The following is a 12,500-nucleotide window of genomic DNA, read 5'->3' on the forward strand; positions in this document are numbered from 1 at the left end:
TATGGTAGTAGTGTGCGGTTGTGGCCCATTAGTCTCTGTTTGTCTGTCTGATAGCGTTTTGACTCTGTCTGTCTGTCTGTTTGTCTGATAGTCTTTTGTTTCTATCTGTTTGATAGCCTTTTGTCTCTGTCTGTTTGATAGTCTCTGTCTCTGTCTGTCAAATTGCCTCTTGTCTCTGTCTGTCCGCCTGTCTGATAGTCTTTTGTCTCTGTCTGTTTGATAGTCTTTTGTCTCTGTCTGTCTGTCCCTCTGTCTGTCTATCTGGCAGCCTTTCGTGTCTGTCTGTCTGATTGTCTGGTAGCCATTCGTCTGTCTGTCAAATTGCCTCTTGTGTCTGTCTGTCTGTCGGTCTGATAGCCTTTCGTTTCCGTCTGTCTGTTTGTCTGGTAATCTTTCCTCTCTGTCTGTCTAATAGACTTTTGTCTCTGTCTGTCTGTCTGATAGCCTTTCGTCTCTGTCTGTCTGTCTGATAGCCTTTTGTCCCTGTCTGTCTGTCTGATAATCTTTCCTCTCTGTCTGTCTAATAGACTTTTGTCTCTGTCTGTCTGTCTGATAGCCTTTCGTCTCTGTCTGTCTGTCTGATAGCCTTTTGTCCCTGTCTGTCTGTCTGATAATCTTTCCTCTCTGTCTGTCTAATAGACTTTTGTCTCTGTCTGTCTGTCTGATAGCCTTTCGTCTCTGTCTGTCTGTCTGATAGCCTTTTGTCCCTGTCTGTCTGTTCTGATAATCTTTCCTCTCTCTGTCTGTCTAATAGACTTTTGTCTCTGTCTGTCTGTCTGATAGCCTTTCGTCTCTGTCTGTCTGTCTGATAGCCTTCTGTCCCTGTCTGTCTGTCTGATGACGTTTTTCTTTTACTGCTGAGCCTGTAAGAGGTCGTGAAACAGGTTGGGTGTTTGTGTTTTTTGACTTTACAAAATTCCTTTCATCCTGTTGAATGAGTTTTATGTTTCTTCTTTTGTTTTCGTTGTGCGCTACTGAATTCAGCTTTATGATCTATCTCCTGCTTTACTATTGCTTTACGAAGATACTTTCTGAGCCTGTGTGTGTGTGTGTGTTTGTGTGTGTGAATGCGCTTGTAATTGCGGTTTTCCTATTGTATCTTACTTTATGATGTTCGTTAAAATGATAAAGTCGGTATATCTTGCAGCCTCTCTCTCTCTCTCTCTCTCTCTCTCTCTCTCTCTCTCTCTCTCTCTCTCTCTCTCTCTCTCTCTCTCTCTTTGCGCACAAACAAAGACAGACACACACATTTCAATCTTACAAATTATTCAGGTTGTATTTTCCACACATCCTTTCCTTAGACCTATTATTGTTCATTAGTCCGCACCTTCTTTCAGAACTCATTAATAGTCTGTTTTTGGGGAGTGACGGTAAATATCCGCAACCGATATCACTGAAGAAGTTTCTATCTTACTTCTCATTGGCCGACGCATTTTGAATTGTACCCTCTGATTGGTGGTAAGGAGCATGTTCTTCCACCAAGTGCAATTCGCTACAATGATGTCGGCTGTGAATATTTGCCATCAGCTCAAAAAAAAAAATATTTGCCTGTCTATTTTTTTCAGGTTAGAGGTCTGGTTTTTTATTCCATGAACAAATGTTTGTCTTCACTGAGTATCGTTGGTAAATGTTTGCTTGGTTGAATGTTAGCAGGAATGTTTGACTGGAACTATGAAGGCTGGTGTTAATGACATATTTTTTAAAACCTTTCTGTTATTGTTTGCCATACATGTAAGTAGCTCTCTCTCTCTCTCTCTCTCTCTCTCTCTCTCTCTCTCTCTCTCTCTCTCTCTCTCTCTCTCTCTCTCTCTCCTCTGACCTTGAAGCCCTTCTTTGACGTTGCAGTTTCTCTCTGCATGTTCTCAGAAACTTCAAATTAAGATTAAAATTGAACTCTAAAAAGGGGTCAGCTTTATAAGAGACTAACCACAGAGTATTGATCTTTGGCTGGACTTTTCAATTAAAAAGTTTTAAGCTGATAAATTTTCACTAAGCCAAAATCCTACCGAATTTATACCAAAAGCCGAGCAGCAAGATTAAAATGACATAGCCTATCTTTCCATCCATACCGTAAACATTGAGATTACTTTACCTAAAACCTAAAAATTTTATTTAGGGAAAAACTGTCATTATGAAAACCTCTCCACCCATACTGTAAACATAAGGACGATTTTACCTAAAACCTTAAGATTTTATTAAGGAAAATTTACCATTAGGAAAACCTCTCCACTCATACCGTAAACATTAGGATTACTTTTCCTAAAATCTTAAAATTTTATTTAGGAAAAATTGTCATCATAAAAACCTCTCCACTCATACCGTAAACATGAGGATAATTTTACCTATCATAAAATTTCTTATAGGGAAAATTATCATTAGGAAAACCTCTCCATTCAAACCGCAAACTATAGAATTACTTTACCTAAAACCTTAAAATTTTATTTAGGGAAAACTGCCATGAAAACCTCTCCACCCATACTGTAAACATTAGGATTATTTTACCCAAAACCTTACATACTATTTAGAAAAAAACTGTCATTACGAAAACCTCTTCACTCAAATCGTAAATATGAGGATAATTTTACCTTAAATCTTAAAATTTCATTCTGGGAAAAATTGTCATTAGGAAAACCTCTCCACCCATACCGTAAACATTAGGATTAATTTGCTTAAAACCTTAAATCTTATTTATGGAAAAACTGTCATTTAAGAGAATATGTCACCTGGATTTATCTGTAATATTTAATTATATAATTACATTATATTCTGCAATAAAGTGATATCTATAACTCGCATTGCATCATGAAGCTAAACGGGACAAAAATATCATTAAAAATAACAATGAAAATAACATAATACACTTAGTCTAGATAGCTTATTACGAGCGGTGATTTAATGTGATCTGACAATCTAATTAAGCCGTGATTGTATAAAATTAATGCGACCTTCCCTAATGCATAAACTGACCCATTAAAATCACATTTTCCACGCTATATAATATCCTGTAAACAAAATGTTTCAGTGGTAGGGTGTTCATTTGATACTGTCGCTTAATTAAAACCAATTTTCCACAGTTTTGCTGTTATTTATGCCAATGCAGTTAAAGATTAATGCACGATCATTCGTTTCAAAACTATTCCCTGTGTTTTAATCTTTTACTTACATTTCTGTCTATTTATCTATTAATTTGTTAATTTATTTTTCCTTTCCTAATAACTGATCTCTTCTTTCTGTAGTAAATGCAGAAAGAAGATGTCAGTTATTAGAAAAGAAAAAATAAATTCATAAGGTAATAAATAAATAGATAACAATGTAAATATTACTTTCTGTTACTTTCAAATGAACACCATATTCTCAAGAAGCTTGAATTTCAAGTCAGTGGCCCCCGTGGGCTTGTTCCATATGAACAGGGTTCATCTTCTGAATAATAATAATAATAATAATAATAATAATAATAATAATAATAATAATAATAATAATAATAATAATACTTGGGTTTTAAATTTTCTTTTTTATTTCATTTGTCGTTTTCCTACAGCTAAATATTTCAGTGTTTTTTTCGAATTTGCTTTACAAACATTCTATCATTATTCTTGTACTTACGATGCATTTTTCTGAATTTTTAATTCGTATCCTTTGTTTAATACCCCCAAACTTAATCTTTTACACTAACTCTATACACCTCTTTTATCATCCGCCCTTCTTACACTTTTATCCCCTGCTCTTTACCTTTCCTTCTTCCTTAATCCACTTTTTACTTCCTACTCTCTTTTTCCCATTCATCAAATTCCTTGACATAAATCAGTCTTCAGAGGGGTTATTAATCAATCACTTTTCGTATCGTCCTAGTGTAATCATCCTTTATATTTCCTTATTTTTAATAAGAAAATAATTTTCTTATTTTTATTTTCATGCCTTTGTTTTGATTAAAAGCTTATTATGTTTCCTCACTTCAGTTTTTTAAGCTTTGTTATTCACTTGGCAACCATTTAATGTCTTTCTTCTTCCTTTTTAATTATTCCAAGAATCATTAATATTCTTTTCCTTACGTTTATAAAGCCAATCGGCTTTCTATTTATTCATCTTTTATTTCATTCATGTTAACTATATATATATATATATATATATATATATATATATATATATATATATATATATATATATATATATATATATATATACACATATGTATATATATATATATACATATATAAATATATATACATATATATATTTATATATATATATATATATATATATATATATATATATATATATATATATATATATATATATATACAATATGTATGTATTTACATTACTTATAAGGTAATCGCCTTTCGGTTTCTATCATAAATTTATTATTGTTTATCTTAATTATTTCATCATCCCTTCATTTTGTTACGTAACTTCGTAGTTGATGATTAACGAAGTCATTATTATCTGTTTCTGTAATTTATCCAGCAATTTCACACTTTATGCATTTCCCTGTCTTCACCATTTATATGTAATTACTGAAAACAAAATGAATACTGACCGAATCATAAAAATAATAGCTTAAATACCGCAGCTTCCTAATTGCCATGGCCATGGTTATTACCGGATCATTAGAACGATATTGTCCCATTTCGCTTTGGCTGTTAATTAGATCTAATTGACTTTAGCTTGCAATCACGGATATGAGTTCTAAAGCGGTCCGATACACCGAAATCTTTTTATATTTCACTTTCCAAAGGAATAAAGGATCAGTTCTCCAATATTTTGGCAGTGACTGAAAGGGTGACAGGGTTATGGTATAAACCAGGGGTTATTAACCTTGGGGGGCGCGACACCCTGGGGGCGTCAGCAATTTCCAGGGGAGGCACGAGCCCTAAGGAAAAATAAAAAATTCTCCAGTATATTCGTTATTCTCTTGAGAAGAGTGAGGAACTAATATTCAGTTTATGAAAAAATGCAAAAGTATCGCCATATAACTTAGTTGGGCTTACCATGTTTTGTAATTATTTACCTCCCTCCCTATCCCTCGAAATCCTTTCTCTTCTATTTTTTTTTTACTTTCCTTTAAATCTGGGAGGGAAGTTTACTCATAGATGCAAGGGGGGCGTGGAGGGAAGGACCAACTCTTGGAGGGGGCGTGGTAATACAAAAAGGTTAAAAACCACTTGTACAAACAGTTGAAAATTGTGTTGTTTGTCCGTAGAGTTTTTCAGGCCAAGCTGCCTCACCGGCCGTAAGGTCACGGGTTCGATTTCGGGGCGAACCCGAAATTTTAATGCCTGTTCTGTTTAACTCATTTGTGCATCTTTTGAAATAAGCATTGAAGTGTGTACATGGTAGTTAGATGAATGCTATGGGTCGGAGTCAGGACAAAGGCATCGGGCTTGCAATCTTATTCCACTATATTGCTGCAAACTAGGGCTGATATTTTCCTGAGCCACCCCTTTGAACGAGAAAAATGTTTATTATATATATATATATATATATATATATATATATATATATATATATATATATATATACATAGCATATATATATATATATATATATATATATATATATATATATATATATATATATATATATATATATATATATATAATGTATAAGTGTGTGTGTATGTGGATGATTTGGTAGATAAGAGAGAGAGAGAGAGAGAGTAATTTTCACTCCAAAACCATATTTTCCATAGGTTATTCTATTGTTTTCTATTATTGTCTAACCATCCAGTCTTTGTCATTCTGCGGTTTCATGTTCTTCGCCAAAAGCTTGTTTAGGGAATATAGATTATTTTTTTCATTTCTCTTCGTTTTTGTCTTCGCTCTTTTCACAATGCTACGTTCAGCAAGCGCATCTGCGTAACACTTTACCTCCGACGCTCGAATTCACTCATTTAATTGGCTTTTCCAAAAAGAAATGTATTGTTTACTTGTTTTCCGTTGTCTCAGAAACCATTAGGGAGTCTGCGGGTCGTTGTTAGTCCATTGCGAAGTAAATTCCAATTAAGAACTTGTTTGAGAATTCGGGAATGTTTCGCAACTAAATCCAATTTCACGTTGGTTTTGCAATTATCTCGATTTAGGTAAGACTTTGCGTTTGTCTATGATACTTTTTCTGACACTTGAAACTTACAGGAATTTATTGATATTTTTTATGATAAGATCCTCAAGTATTTTAGCTTTAAGTATGGTTATTTTCTTTTATGCATATTCATGTTGTACTATATTGAACTTATCATGTTTTTATTGGAGTTCTGACTATGTAAATATACTGTAAGGACAACGTGAAGATGACAAACTCAAGAATCATTCGTGTTTGTGGAAGACTCTCCTTCATAATCCCTAGATTCTGAAATTCCCTGAATCTTCATTATCCCTAAATTCCATCTTTCAGAATTTTCAACGCCATGCTAGTCAATCTTTTCTTTATTTTCACGTCTCTGAATCTTTTATTATCCCTAAATTCCATCTTTCAGATTTTCAGCGCCATGCTAGTCAATCTTCTCTTTATTTTCACGTCTCTGGATCTTTCATTATCCCTAAATTCCATCTTTCAGAATTTTCAACGCCATGCTAGTTAGTCTTTTCTTTATTTTCACGTCTCAGTCCATCGCTACTTAAACTTATGTAAAGGAGCTCATTAAAAATGACTAAATAAAGAAGAGTCTTCCCCTAAGAGCACAGCCACTAAGGTCTCAGACACGTTCTGGTCCACTGAATTAGTTTGTGTGTGTGTGTGTTTGCGTCTTGCCTCTTTCTAAAAATAGTAGTTTAGAAAAATTGAAAATCACAATAAGAATGTATCTGCAAGGAAACAGCTTCTCTCATTACTCGAAGCTAGGTCCTGGACACGTTCTGGTCCAGTGAATTAGTCTGTGTGTGTGTGTATGCGTGTGTGGGTGTGTGCAGTGTGTGTTTTACATCTTACCCCTTTCGATAAATAATGGTTTAATATAAAAAATTAAAATAAAATAATAGGAGTGTATTTACTGTACATGAAGACAGCTTCTCTCATTCTTCGAAGCTAAGAACTGGACACGTTCTGGTCCACTAAATTAGTCCGTGTGTGTGTTTGTGTGTGTGTGTGCATGCGTGTGTGTGTGTGTGTGCGTGTTTACGCCTTACCTCTTTCTACTGTACAAATAATCATATAAAAACATACAAAAGTGTTTCTAAATGAAAACAGCTTCCCTCACTCCTCGAAGGTACGTCCTGGACACGTTCTGGACCATCTGCCTGGCTTCTTTGTGTTTTCATCAACAAGCTATTTTCGACTCTGAAGGAAGTATAATTTTTTTTTCTTTTTTTGCCTGAAATGAAGACACTTGTTCGTCTCCTGATTGCCGTGTCAAGGAAGAGGGGAAGAGGGTAGTGGGAGGAGGAGGAGAAGGAGGAGGAGGAGGAAGAGGGTAGTGGGAGGAGGACGAGGCGTAGGGGAAAGGGATAGTGGGAGGAGGAGTAGGAGGAGAGGAAGAGGGTACTAGGAGGAGGAGGAGTAGGAGGAGAGGAAGAGGGTACTAGGAGGAGGAGGAGGAGGAGGAGGAGGAGGAGGTGGGGAAGAGGGTAGTGGGAGGAGGAGGAGGAGGAGGAGGGGAAGAGGGTAGTGGGAGGAGGAAAAGGATGAGGAGAAGAAGAGGGTAGTGGGAGGAGGAGGAAGAATAAAACAGAGGATAAAGAGAGAGAGAGAGAGAGAGAAAGAGAGATAGAGATGACTCTGGAAAGGCTCTGTTCATGAGGGTGTGTTTTCTTCTCTATAATTTGAGGAAGTAGCTCCGTTTCAATGTTGTAGTTCATCTTTAACATCTCTATTCCTTTCACGTCGTATCTGTTTCGTGACTTATCTTCCAAATTTAGCTTGATTTTTGTATCATTTGTTCCTCATTATTCTTGTTTCGTTTTTGTGATTTTTACTTGATCTGCTGAAAGCTGAGCTTTGCTTTTACATTTTTTATTCTTCATTATTCTTGTTTCTGTTTCTGTGCTTTTACTTGATTTATTGATCTTTTTTTTTTTTACCTTGGAAATTATTCTATTTCTCTTTCAAGTTACGAAATATTATTTTCCTTTTGCATAAATGTTGGGAGCTTTGAATAATAATATAACAGTAATGATGATGATGATGATGATGATGACGATGATGAGTAGGAGAAAAACGAAAATAAAGATCATCATTATCACCTAACAACGAAGACGAAGCAGATTCCAACAAAGACATTTCCATTCTCCCACCGTTAACGAGAAACGAACAAGAACTTATGGGCGTTTAATAGCAAAAGAAGAGAGAAAGAGAGAGAGAGAGAGAGAGAGAGAGAGAGAGAGAGAGAGAGAGAGAGAGAGAGAGAGAGAGCAACTTCACTCTCAATCAGTCTTCATTCCGACAGCGAAAGGAGATCAACAAGTTGTTAATTTTTTCCCAGTTCTCGGGTTAAAAAAAAAAAAAACATATAAAGAGGAAAAGGTTTAGGCAGCCAATGGACTTGTTACAGCGTCCTGGTTGCTTCAGAAATCACCGAGTCTTTATGGATGGTTTTTGAAAAACAAAAAGAAATTGAGTTGGTGGCGTTACGCTCAGTAATATATTTTCTAAGCTGATTTAAAAACTGAGTACATTAAAATATATATATATATATATATATATATATATATATATATATATATATATATATATATATATATATATATATATATATATATGTATATATGTACACACACACATATATATATGCGTGTGTGCGTGTCTTTGTGTGTGTGTTTGTATGTTTGTGTATGTGTAGGCGTCGTATTTTGTTGTACATTACCAAATTCACCAAAAGAGTTAAAATTCGATTTTTTTTCGATTTTATCATATGTTATTTTCAACAGATTCCTCACTGGAAAACATTTCACATTTTTGTATTTCTTTGAAATAATTCATTATTACAAAGTTTATCAGTTAAAAATTTAGCACAATTTGAAATTAAAACTCGTTCTCAATTCTTTTATTTCAGATGAACCACCTGAAGGAAACACAACCAAAAATTTGACATCACTGAGTCTGACTTAGTTTAACTGAGATCTTCTTTGATTCATCTCATGGACTGAGCATCCCTGGAAAGATATAGATATGTGATTTGGACATCTGGAGATATTTTTGAATGAGGAGACACTTAAAATAACTGATATGAAAAACTTAGTTTCCGAATGTCTCGTGTGATTCCATAATTGGACAGAAAAATCATATATATAAAGAGAAAAAAAATATCTGTTTAACCTAACCTACCTTTTATACTATATATAAATAACCATGGACCCTTAAACAGCCATAAATAACAATAAGATACAGTAATAAAAGAGAAAATAAAAGATGAAATCACAGAATATATAAATGACTATGGACTCTTAAATTGTCATAAATAGCAAAAAGATAAAGTGGTAAGAAAAGCCAAAAAAAAAACAGTATAAAATAAACAGCGACAAAAAAAAATATAACCGGGACAGTTTTCGACGGCGTATGGTTGCTTGATCCGCCTCCATCACTTAGCGTCGGTTCTGGAGATCCCGCGAAGCCAAGGATGGGGAAGGAGGAGGTGTGGCGGAGGGGGGGACTCGGCCAAGGACAATGAAGTCCGCGTCGTGAGGATGAGGCGCTGGTGCTGCGCAGTGAGGAGATGCGCACACCGCCTGCTCTTGATCGGTAAGTGCCAGTTTATATACTGTATGTATATATATATATATCTATATATATATATATATATATATATATATATATATATATATATATATATATATATATATATATATATAATTGAGTGTGTGTGACGACCTAGAAATTGTCACTAATCTCACATATCAACTTTACAGTTTTTACCAATATTTTCCATCTTGTTTAAACCAATTATATATTATTTTTTGACTCTTTTTATCGAAATGACTATGTCCTTTTTATAGTGACAACCAATTCCTACTTTTTCCCTAGTGACAACCATTTCCTATTTTTCCTCCTTTATTTGTACCTTGTTTCTGCTTTCTATTCATTATCTTGATAAAAAAAATTTCCCTTTACGACCCTGAAGTTCCTGAACCCCATCGAAAAGATCGCTGATCTGTCTCGCCGCCACCAGTCGAGAATCCTTGAGTGGTTTGTTTTATGGAGATAACTCGAAGGTATTTTATCTCTGGTCGCTTTATGGCTTTAACTTTAGCCTCGGAATCTCTGGGAAAATCCAAATTTTACGAGGGAAACTTATTACTTACTTTGTTTCGAGCTGTGGCCAGTTTGGGACCTAATATTGTTAATGCTTCGTCAGCAAATTCAATCCTATCGTTCCACATTTCAACGGAAGAATTCATTAGGTAAAACATATAACTGAGAATTTATTTTTGAACCATTCAAGGTGCAAAAATGATGATAATCTGTCTTATAATGATTCTTGTCGTTTTTGGATTCTATGTACTAATAATCATGGCTCCCAATAAATGTGAGGCTTAAATAAATGCTTTTTATTAATGGGTTTTAAATAAGTTTAGATTCCAAAAAAACTCTTGACGTTCCAGTTTTCTGAATTCCACTCATCGTGGCACCCAATAAATCTAGATTCCTTAGGAATTCTTTCCATTCCAGTAGTCTGAATCCCATTCATCGTGGCACCCTATAAATTAAGATTCCAAAGAAGTTTTTATCATTCTAGTCTTCTGAATTCCATTCATCATGACATCCAATAAATTTGGTTTTTTAAAAAGTCTCGTTGCCCCAGGGTTATAAATTGCACTGGTCCGTAGATGATTTGTAAGTACCACTGCATATGATAGTCCAACAATTTAGATTTGGTTAATAATCTTAATTAATGCTCCAGAGGCTTTCCTTCAAATGATTTCTAACGTGAAAGTGCCACCATCAACTGGCTTTAATGAGCTGCGATCTATTTTCCTAACGAAACAACTTGATAAGAAAATCTAGCAGAAATTTCGATGCTTCTTTCAAGTACTCCTCGTGTTCTAAATCAATGCCTCACCTGTCAAAGACGCGTATTTCTCTTTCTTTTGTGTGACCTCCTCTCTCTCACTATTTATACTCTTTTTAATGTTTTCAAAATGGTATTCCAGTCCATCACAGGTGTTGTTGTTCGGTTTGTCATATCTTATATTATTTTCTTTTCTTATTCTAAATTTCTGTAGGCAGTTTGTTCTCTCTCTCTCTCTCTCTCTCTCTCTCTCTCTCTCTCTCTCTCTCTCTCTCTCTCCTCATCTTCTACCTCCTCACGTCTTTTCTTCCATTTTCGCTTGCTCTTTCCCTCCCTTTTCCTCCTTCTCTCTCTCTCTCTCTCTCTCTCTCTCTCTCTCTCTCTCTCTCCTTTTTTCCTCTTCTCCCTATCTGCATCTTCTACCCCCCTCACGTCTTCTCGTCCATTTTCGCTCTCTCTCTCTCTCTCTCTCTCTCTCTCTCTCTCTCTCTTTTCCTTATCTCCCTCTCTCTTTTTTCCTTTTCTCCCTCTCTTCTTCTTTTCCTATCCCCTCACGTCTTCTCTCTCTCTCTCTCTCTCTCTCTCTCTCTCTTTTCTTCTCTCTACTTCTTCTTCTTCATCTCTCTCTCTCTCTTCTTCTTCTTCTTCTTCTTCTTCTTCTTCTTCTTCTCTCTCTCTCTCTCTCTCTCTCTCTCTCTCTCTCTCTCTCTCCCTTTCCCTTTTTCCTCATCTCCTTCTTCTTCTATATCCTCGTCTCTTCTCGTTCATTGTCTCTTTCTCTCTCTTTCCTTTCTTCTCCTCTCTCTCTCCTTTATCTTCTTCCTCCTCTCTCTTCTTCATCATCTTCTTCCTCCCCCTCCTCACCTTCTAATTCTTCTTGATCTTCCTGACGTCCTGCTGCGGTCCACCGACAGTAGTCATCGTGAGCGTGCTCTTCGTGTCCCTTCCCCTGCTGGGGGGGAGATCGGGAGATGGAGGGGAGGACGACGACGGAGCGCCGCCGGAAGGGGGCGCCTGGCCCCCCCAGCCCCTCTTCCACGACAACTTCCTGGTGGAGAACGACGACGAAGGCGATGATGAAGGCGCCGCCGCCGCCGCCGCCGCAGCGCAGGAGATGACTGAGGGAGCCAGAGACGGAGAAAGGCAATATCCGGTGAGGAGATGGGAGCGCGGGGAGGGGCCGGGAGTTGTGGGGTGGGGAGTAAAAAGAGATTGGGGAAGGGGGAGACTAAGGGAGACGAGAGAAATTGAGATTCTGTGCTTGCAAGGTGTGCCTGAGAGATGAAACATGAGAGAAAGGTAAATTAGTAATAGAGAGAGAGAATAGATATATATATATGTATACAAATGAATATATATATATATATATATATAATATATATATATATATATATATATATATATATATATATATATATATATATATATATATATATATATATATATATATATATATATATATATATATATATATATATATATATATAAATGAATATATGATTATTTTGGAATGCTCTTACATATTTGAGAGAATGCAGTTATACTGTTTATATCTAAATCATTA

General features: G+C 35.6%; 1 pseudogene; it reads left to right on the top strand.

Moving 5' to 3' along the window:
• Positions 1 to 12,500, top strand: part of LOC136851352 (uncharacterized) — a 66,855-nt pseudogene that overhangs the window by 42,969 nt on the left and 11,386 nt on the right.

The sequence above is a fragment of the Macrobrachium rosenbergii genome, chromosome 23 (genome assembly GCF_040412425.1).
Source record: "Macrobrachium rosenbergii isolate ZJJX-2024 chromosome 23, ASM4041242v1, whole genome shotgun sequence".
NCBI classification, from domain to species: domain Eukaryota; kingdom Metazoa; phylum Arthropoda; class Malacostraca; order Decapoda; family Palaemonidae; genus Macrobrachium; species Macrobrachium rosenbergii.